Source organism: Leiobunum rupestre, chromosome 5 (genome assembly GCF_980474605.1).
Source record: "Leiobunum rupestre chromosome 5, qqLeiRupe1.1.hap1, whole genome shotgun sequence".
In the NCBI taxonomy this organism is placed as follows: domain Eukaryota; kingdom Metazoa; phylum Arthropoda; class Arachnida; order Opiliones; family Sclerosomatidae; genus Leiobunum; species Leiobunum rupestre.
The window spans coordinates 28,980,191-28,989,996 of NC_143388.1; positions in this window are offsets into that span (position 1 = coordinate 28,980,191).

Genomic DNA, 9,806 nt, shown 5'->3' on the forward strand with positions numbered 1-9,806 from the left:
TCAAGTGATAGTTTTAAACAACTTCATTTTCTTTTATTTTTTACTATGGTTTTTTTACGCTTATTTGATCGATTAACTTTAACACAATCAGGGCAAAATCATTTCCCTTTGGGAACATCATTTATCTTTAAACACTCTAAATGAAACCACCGCAGTACACAATCTGCCTATCTGTTTCGATTGAACTTCATGGACAAACCCATTCTCAAAATTATTATAGGCTTAAAGGCTTTTTCGATTATTTAATTGGTCCTCAGTAAATGGTGAAATACCGTGAATTAAATAATGATAAAGATGCCCATATTCTGTAGGCGGCAAATGTTCAAAACCAAACCCTACACCTCTATGTTATCCATCCCCATGAACTTGTTTCAAATCGTCTGAATTCATTTTATATGGATCAATATTGTTGATTAATTTCATTTTTTCAAGGTACCTCTTTTTAACATGATCAGGGAGTTCATTAACATAATCTGAAGGAACATCTTCCTTTACTTTCTTAGTCCTACCCATGACTAGGTTATTCAACTTATTCTACGTTTCTACCCAATATGGCGGACACTATAGTTAATACAAATTCACGAGAGATGGCGCCAAAATTGCCAGCGAAAAAAAAAACCTCTACGTAATCTTTTTTTTTCCCCTCGGATGTTAACTCCCTATAGGTACTTTTGTTTTTATTGTGTGTTTTTTGTATTTTTTGGTTTGTTATTTGTCAAGGATTACAGTAATGCAAAAAGTTTTAACCGCAATTTATTATTTAAAAAGATATGATCAATGTAAAATTGTTACTTGCCAAGTTGCCAGCAATTTTTACAACGGAAAAATACGACATATTTCGAGATTTTAATACTTTTTGGATAACGTAGGACGTATGACGAAAAAGAAAAAGGCAGAAATGCAAAACAGTACTAACTTTTAAGAGTTGGGCATTTTCCCCGTATTTCAACGCATTTTAGGCTTTTTTTAACCATACTATGTCATATTATATGTCTTCTGTTTGATGTTGACTTATACAACGTCGAATGTATTCTAAGTATTGGCGCCTGACGGCGCCGCGCACTCACTTCGCTCGAGCGTTGGGGGCATAAAAAAAGCTATGGGCCATTTATACCGCAACCTAGTGGACAGCACCAAGCCTGACGCATCAAGTATCGTCAACCCGATTTTTTTTTTTGAAGCTCGTTATGAGCGATTGTAACGGGTGGGACAATTCAGTCCGCTCGTCCATTTGATTAATCAGGTGCGAGATATGTGTTACGGCCACGCCAACGAGGGGGATACTTAGGGATAGGGTTGGGACACCCGTGGCGGAAGTATGACAACCACCCGTTGGGGGATTAGTGGTCGTCCTCACACGGCCATCCACAAACTCTGCCTCCCGGACGCCTGGGATTACAGGAGTGAGCCACTACTCCCGGCAACCCGATATTAATCCAACTAACCTAATAATATAAATAACCTAACATAACCTAACCTATTTTCCCCGCCAAAACCCCTAAAATGCGTTGAAATACGGCGAAAATACCTAAAATAAAAAGTAAGTTAGTAATGTTTTGCATTTCCACATTTTTCTTTTTAGTCATCATACCCACGTTATCCAAAACACATTAAAATCTAGGAATTTAAAGAATCGTCCTAGGGAAAATTCACTGCAAAAGGCCAATGTTTAAAAATTCATACCTTTGTAAATATTCATTTCCGGCCAAAAAATTCTACAATTTACCCAAAATTGCTGTCAAGTAACAATTTTATATTTATCATATCTTTCTAAATAATAAATTGCGTTTAAAACATTTTGCATTATTGTAATCCTTGACAAATAATAAACCAAAAACAATAAACAAAACAAAAACAAAAAGTACCTATTGTTAAAAATAGTCATAGAGGGAGTTATTTTGATTTTGCGAAGAGAAATTTTAAGGCTTATCTGAATTTGAAAATCTACTGGCCGGAACAATAGTCCAATTAATAGCCAGTGTGGTAAATAGTGGATAACTTTTTTTCTGGAAATTAATCATTTAAACATAGCATAATAGCCTTATTGTGCTACTTTGACATAAATACTATCTTGAGTTGCCAGAAATTGGGCTCTTTTGGTGATAAAATAATTTCTAAGCCTTTTGTTTGGGCTATTTCTTTTACACCATTAAACTCTGACTCTACTTTGTTCTTCCTGGGTCTATCACGTTTCTTTTTCTGCGTTTCTATTGACTATTTGATATAAATAAATAAATTTATTTATTTCTCCAAATTGTAAAATTTTTAAACATTTTATCAAACATGATCAGAAATAATACTTTTGATCAAAATTGAGGAATATTATTATCAATTGATAAAACTTATATATATCGGCCTATTTTTCTAATATCGGTATCGGCCAATATCGGCTTAAGCGAAGTCGATATTGGCCGATACCGGTATTCGAAAAATATTTGCGGGAAACACATTTAAAATTAATAAAATACTCAATTAAGTACCTGATGAGAATATTTTATTGCCACAACCTTCCATTTCCCGTTAAAAAAGCAAGTTCTTCAACAAGGCTTGGCTTTAGTTTATTTCTTAATTCTGTAAGTAGCTTTCCGGTTGTACTTAACAGCCTATCACTATCAACACTGGATGCAGGTGCCGATGGATATATTCTAGCAAGGCTGGCAAGAATCGTTCTTTATTGGCGCGCCACCATTCGAAAACATTGATTGTCTTGGGGATTAGAGGTCTGAGAAGTTTTCGCCACTAAGCGCGTAAGACCAAAGAACGTTTTTAAAAGACCCAAAGAGTGATTGGCCGCGCCACGTACGCCAGACTTCAGAAGCTAGACCATTTTTCAGACAGGGGTTACGAGTGTAAACAAATAAAATCAACGATATTCGATTCGTGATAGATAATATATATCAAGTAAAATGAGAAGAAACATATTCGGACATGCTCTTGCAAACTTCTTTTAATGAAAAATTAGAATAAAATGATATGACAGTGCACTGAACCGTCTTTTACAATGATTTTATCATATTCACTACTGTTTTGATAGATGACTTTATTAATATTGGCCATGGATAGCCGATATATCGGCTGAACCGATATCGGTGCATCCATTCTACCCATTCTGATTAATTTTTACTTATTTTGATCAAATTGATCAAATTCATTTAAAATTTAAAAATATATCAAATTCATTCATTTAGGTCTGATTTCTATTAATTAATTAAGTTTTATAAATTAATAATAATATTCCTCAATTTTGATCAAAAGTATTACTTCTGATCATGTTTGATAAAATGTTTCAAAAATGTTCAATTTAGAGAAATCAATAATTTATATCAAATTTTCAATTACAGCCCTTTCTAACCATTTTCTTTTACATTTATGTTTATTTTTTTTTACCTTTTCTACTTGTTACGGAAAAATGCAAAAAAAACTAATTAAAAGTTGATAAAATATATCAAATTCATAAATTTTTATTAAATTTAACCAATTAATAAAGTCTAAACATTTTAAATTAAATTTCTTAAATTTTATCAAAAATATTAATTCTGATCAAGGTTGATAAATTTTGATCATCTTGGTAATTTTAAGCGTTTAATAATTTGTGTCATTTTTTCAATTACAAAACTGTTTACCCATATCAGTTACTTTTGAATTTTTATCTTATAGGGAGCTAACAGTTCTACTTCTCTCGTCACCCATGCTTTTTCCTATTGAAAAAAAAATTCTACCCAACATGGCGGCCAAAGCCAAAGCTACGGAGTGTTAGCTCCCTATTTTGATAAAATTTTACTTGTTTTGATTAAATTGACAAAAACCAACCAAAAATTGTTAAAATATGTCAATTTCACCAATTTTTACCTAATTTTACACTAACAAAGTTTCATAATTCTTTATTAAATTTTGTTCAAATACGGTAAATTTAATCAAAATTGATAAAACGTTTCTTATAAAATTTTAAAACAAATATGAGATTTTACCAACTATAGCACTATTGCTGCGTTTTTCCTTAGAAATATCAAATTTTAACAACTTTTGATCAAATTTTATCAAAATTTGACAAAATTTCGTCAATTTTGATAAACATTTTCTATTTTAATTTTTTTTTAAATTGGTTAAAAATTTTCAAAGGGGCCCTTATAATCGGTCAAACTCCCATGTTATTTTCAATGGGAAAAGTTTCATATCGTGTTGTCAAAAACATTTTCGGAAAGCCCAGCGTAACTTTTCCCTTGCAGGTTTTTCAAGTTTGAGGGGTACATGATACCCGAATTTGAACAAAATTTATTTTTCCTTTATTTGAAGAATTTTAAGTTTTTAACAACTCTCTCTGATGGTTGTATACTATTGGACCGAATCCCGTTTGACCGAATCCCATTGAACCGAAAAGTATTTTCGTTTATAGCCCAACATGGCGGGATTCAGTTGAATGGGAAATTTAAATCTGGTTCGTTTTCACTTCGGGTAGGTTAGTTCAGGTTAGGTTAGCTTAGGTTAGGTTAGGTTGGGTTGGGTTGGGTTAGATTAGTTCAGGTTGGGTTAGGTTAGATATGGTAGGCAACCATTTCACGTCGGGTCTTATCAAGGTTATTTTCCAAAATTAAACCCGGAAAATATCAAATTTCAAGGGAAAAAGGTCTAAAAATACACGTCGGTACGAAATAATAAATATTTAAGACATAGTTTAGTCCAAATTAGATATACTATCGTCACGTAACCTACGATATATAAATATGTATAACTAACGGTATATTGAATGAAAAACGCGGTTTTCGGTCGATTGGAATTCGGTTGAATGGTACATTCGGACGAATGGGATTTCGGTCCAATGGTCTACAATCTCTCAGATGGATAAATTAACCCTGCATGATTCCCTACGATTATTAAGCCTTTCGATGTTAAGCAATAATCATGTTGCCGATATTTATCCCTTCTTCCTGCACCCGCTCGAGCAACATTACCCATGACCAAAATATATCCTTAAATATAAGCTTAATTTATACATTTTCCATTTAATTTTTTTTTAAATTTTTTATAGTAAAAATTACTTCGCAATTTCGGCCATCAACTAGCATATTATGATGTTCCCACAAATTGCGTACAAGATCAACACATGGCAAACATTCAAAATGAAGACAACATTTATATATACAATTTCTTCTCTCAAGTTGTTAATTAGTCCATGGGGTTTGGGTCTAAATCCATAATTGCCTCTGGTAATTGGCGCTATAATCTGTATTTCCTATCTCCCAAAATTACCAATATTTTGAAATTAAAATTTCAAAAAGGGCAAGAATGTTTAAGGTACTAAATAATAATTAAAGAATTTATCAACGAACTCTACAAAAATTACCTTAATAAAATTTCAATATAAATTTTTAGTTCCTTTACTTTTTACAAATTCTTAAAATTCTTCCTCTATTTGACTACTGTTCCTCTATCTGGAGCCTGCGCTTAAAATCTGATAAACTCCAAAAAGCCGAAAATCGGTTCACAAAACTTACCACAGTAGAAGGAAAGTGAGGGCGAGACGCCACTCCCGGGTTCGGGTTTGGGTTCGGGATCGAAATCCGGGATTTAAGGGATGAAATGGGGGTAAAATCGTCAAAAAGTCAATGTATTTAGGGTATTTCTCGCGACGATTTGTTTTCTCATATATCAACATATTATGTCCAGGCCAACTTGTTCATTTATCTACGCTTATCTCGAAAGATACTTGAACGTATATCTTATCAAGTTTTATCGTACGGAATAAGTTGAAATGATGTAAAAATTGATAACCTAGGCGACGCGTGCGCAGATTACCCCGGGGGACGCGGTTAATTTGAATTTAGGAGTGTTTTGACGTCATGGAATATTCGTTGTTAAAGTAGAATGGAAATATTTTTAAACTTCATTTTAATATCATTGTAGTATGCTTGACACTTGAACCAATCTCACGAGTATTTCTTAAAACGAATATCTCGATCGCGTTTTATCGTACGAAATAAGTGGAAATTATGTAAGTTGTATGATTAATAACCTAGGCAGGAAGATAGCGCGCGCGTGCGCGGATTACCTGGGAGGCGCGGATTGCCCGGGTGCGCGGTTAATTGGAATTTAAAACATGGATTCCCTCTCCGAAATAATTCATGTACCCAAAATTGGACCGCAAGTTTTTTTCTTTTAGGGGAATCTCTATGGGAGTTTAACATTACAATAAAGCTAATAGGTCCAGTTTGGGGTACTTTTGGTCCGAAATGGGGTACATAGGGCCGAAAATGGTGACTTTGGTCGTTTTAAGGGTACTTTTGGTCTATTTTGGTCCATTTTTGGGTACATCAGAAAAGCAGTTGGAAAAACGAAGAGCCTTATTTTTTTTCCACCCATCTCCAAACTCCAAAAATTTATTGCTATAATTTATTTATCCCTTCCGTAGGTATAAAATAAGATAAAAACCACTTACCTATATTTTAATAACGGTAAATTAAAAATACTTAATTAGTGTACTAAGTTACGTTTAAAAGAACCTTTTGTAACAATTCCAATATGTAAATATAGGTATAAGGATTGAAAAATACTTAAAGTGGTTTTACTGATAAACTCTAAAGGAATTTAACTTTAAAGGGTATCTTAGATTATTGTTTTTAATTTTATTCAAGTTGAAAACGTATTAAGAGTCCTTCAAAGTACTATAAAAGGATTTTATTTACGAACTTAATTCATATTTTCTTCAAACTTTCAATTCGCTTTTATTACTATTTAAATACGGTAAAATATAATTCTTATACACAAATATAGGCAGAAAGATACTATAAAACACTAAAATTAAAATTAAATTAAATTTGTGTGGATAAGATTTGTAAATATCATTTTGAAACTAATAACTTTCACGCTTTATTTAAGTCAAGCCAATAAAAACAATTACCTATATTTTAAATACGGTAAAATATAAATACATTTCCGATATGTAAATAGGTAGAATAACACTATGAAAAGTTCCTTTTTCTTCTTTTAATACGACAACACACAACTCTGATACGCAAATATATAAAGAAAATATAAAAAAAAATTTACTCTACGTTCGATACGTTAAAATACATTTCCGATACACAAATATAGATAAAGAAATACTATAAAATGTAAAAAGGTAGAAAAATACTACACATTAACCATTATGAATTTAAGCTTACAACATCCTTCACGTATAGAGCATAACATATATGTTCAGAGTTAACTTGTTTCCTCGTTGTCTTTATCGCATGTGTTTTAAATAGCGTATGGAATAAGTTAAGAATGTACTGAAATGGTGTATGTTTAAACCTCGTAGAATAAAGAGTAAAACATATGTTCAGAGTCGGCTTGATTACTAAAGCGAATAACACAGAGACGTTTCCGGTGTAGTCACGTAGGAAGAAAAATACTACAACACTCTCTATACTCTACATTCAACACGTTAAAATATACTTCCGAAATGCCAATATAGGTAGTAAAATACTACAAAATCTCTATACTTTACCTTCAATACGTTAAATTACATTCCAATATGTAAATATAGGAGGAAAAATACTACAAAAGCCTCTTTTCTTGGCGTTCAATATGTTAAAATAGATTTCTGAAATGCAAATATAGGTAGTAAATACTACAAAAGCCTCTTTTCTTGGCGTTCAATATGTTAAAATAGATTTCTGAAATGCAAATGTAGGTAGTAAATACTACAAAATCTCTATACTCTACCTTCAATACGTTAAATTACATTCCAATATGTAAATATAGGTAGTAAATACTACAAAAGCCTCTTTTCTTGGCGTTCAATATATTTAATTTGGCAGAGCTCGGTTTCGAATATGGCAGAGCTCCGCCTAAGTCGCGCTTTCCCTGCATAACCCTATTATTCGGGCGTCTTATTCCGTAACTAAGTTCGGCCTACATATTTAATAACGTTATTCATGGGATTTCATGATTTAATTTCGTTTCTAGCTTTGTTTTTAATTTGGCAGAGCTCGTTACGCAATATGGCAGAGCTCCGCCTATGTCGCGCTTTCCCTGCATACCCCTTTTATTCGGGCGTCTTATTCCGTAACTAAGTTCAGCCTACATAATTAACAACTACATTAGTTAAATTTTATTATTTTTATTTTCAAATTTTACCAGTAACATTATCTGAATATGATTTTCTTTTATTGTTTAAAGGGAGCAATTTTTTTTAAATATCTTTGCGGATAATGATAATTTCAGATATTGATCTGTAATCTCCTTTATCTCTTTCATTGATGTTAATCGGACTGATCTGATTTCTGGTGGCAAACGAGGTAGGTTTATTTCCAGAAGTGCATTTCGTTAATTCTAACTACTTGTAAGCTTTTGTCATCAAAATGATGATGAATCTGGAATAGTCGATAATTTTTATTTTTCGTCCATCCAATGGGTAATTTTCTTAACTTTCGGGTTCATGTATTACAATGAATGTTTTCATCTTTGGGAGTGAAAGGCTCAATATTTTTAATTTTAAATACCCAGAAACAGAAATGATAGTAATGACACTTTTAATTTACGACATTTTTCAATACAGTATAATTATAATCATGTAACATCATTACATATGCGATATTACATATGCTATAATATAAACGTCTTACAAAAATATTCAAGAAACCATACAGGATCGAGCTCTTAACTGTGAAGTTCTAGATTATAAATGAATTGGCATGATTCCCACGTCTATAATAATAATTTTTTTTTCATTTCATTTCATTTTATATTAAATTTCTATTAAATAAAGCCTACCTTAGTCAATTTTGGGGTCATTTCACTAATGCAGTCTTCGCTGGATAAAATGTTAGTATAAGTGAAATGAAATAATCTAATATTAAAATAATAAATATAAATAATATAAATAATCTAAAATTATGGCATGCCTATTAGACTTCTTATAATTTACCTGGTTGAAAGTCCTAACACTCTCCTAACAACTCTCAAATGTAAACTTTCATTTTACATTTTACTTATGGACAGTGTGATGGGGTGACCAAGTTCTTCGGAGTGGGTTCACCTGCGATAGTTTTTCAGTGTCTGTGAGACTGTGGAAGAGGAAGATGGTGATAATTCGCTGTTGGCAAACTGGTAATTGTAATTAGATTGGAGAGAGGTTATTTCCTGTATTTAAGTACGCTTTGCTAATACTACCTACTTGTTAGCTTTTGGCTTCACAATGTTGATCAATCTTGAATAGTGGAACTGATTTCTTTGCGTCCATCAAATAAGTAATTAGAATAAGTAAAAGTAAATCTGCAATAGAATAAATATAATAGACGGTAAAATAAATGGGGGTGAAATTTTAAACCGTCATTGCCACTTAAAAACTGGACACTAGCCAGGGAGAGAACACCGGATTGGTTGGTATTGGAGCATGCGCAGAGACCAATTTTTAACTGTCTCTGAGTAACAAATATCTAAATCGTGATTCTTCGTAGAGCACGTGGCGCCATCTAAGTAAAATGACCGTTATACTTCGGGAATAAAAGCTAGACAAAATGGTTGTTTAACTGTAAATTTACCTATAACTTGAATTCTTTAAATTAAAATACAAATTTTTAATTGAGATCAATCGTAATAGACGTGAAAAACGGTTGAAATGACTTCAGTGACAATTAAAGTCGTGAAGCGGGGAGGCTGGCAGCCATGCTGTCACGTAACGTTTCCCCTTTTTTCGTACCCCCAAATTCAAAAACCCTTCAGAGGCTGGGAAGCCGTTGGAATTTATTTTACCGTCTATTGATATAATAAGATTATCACTAAAATTATGGCCTCCCGATTAGACTCTGAATATTTACCTGGTA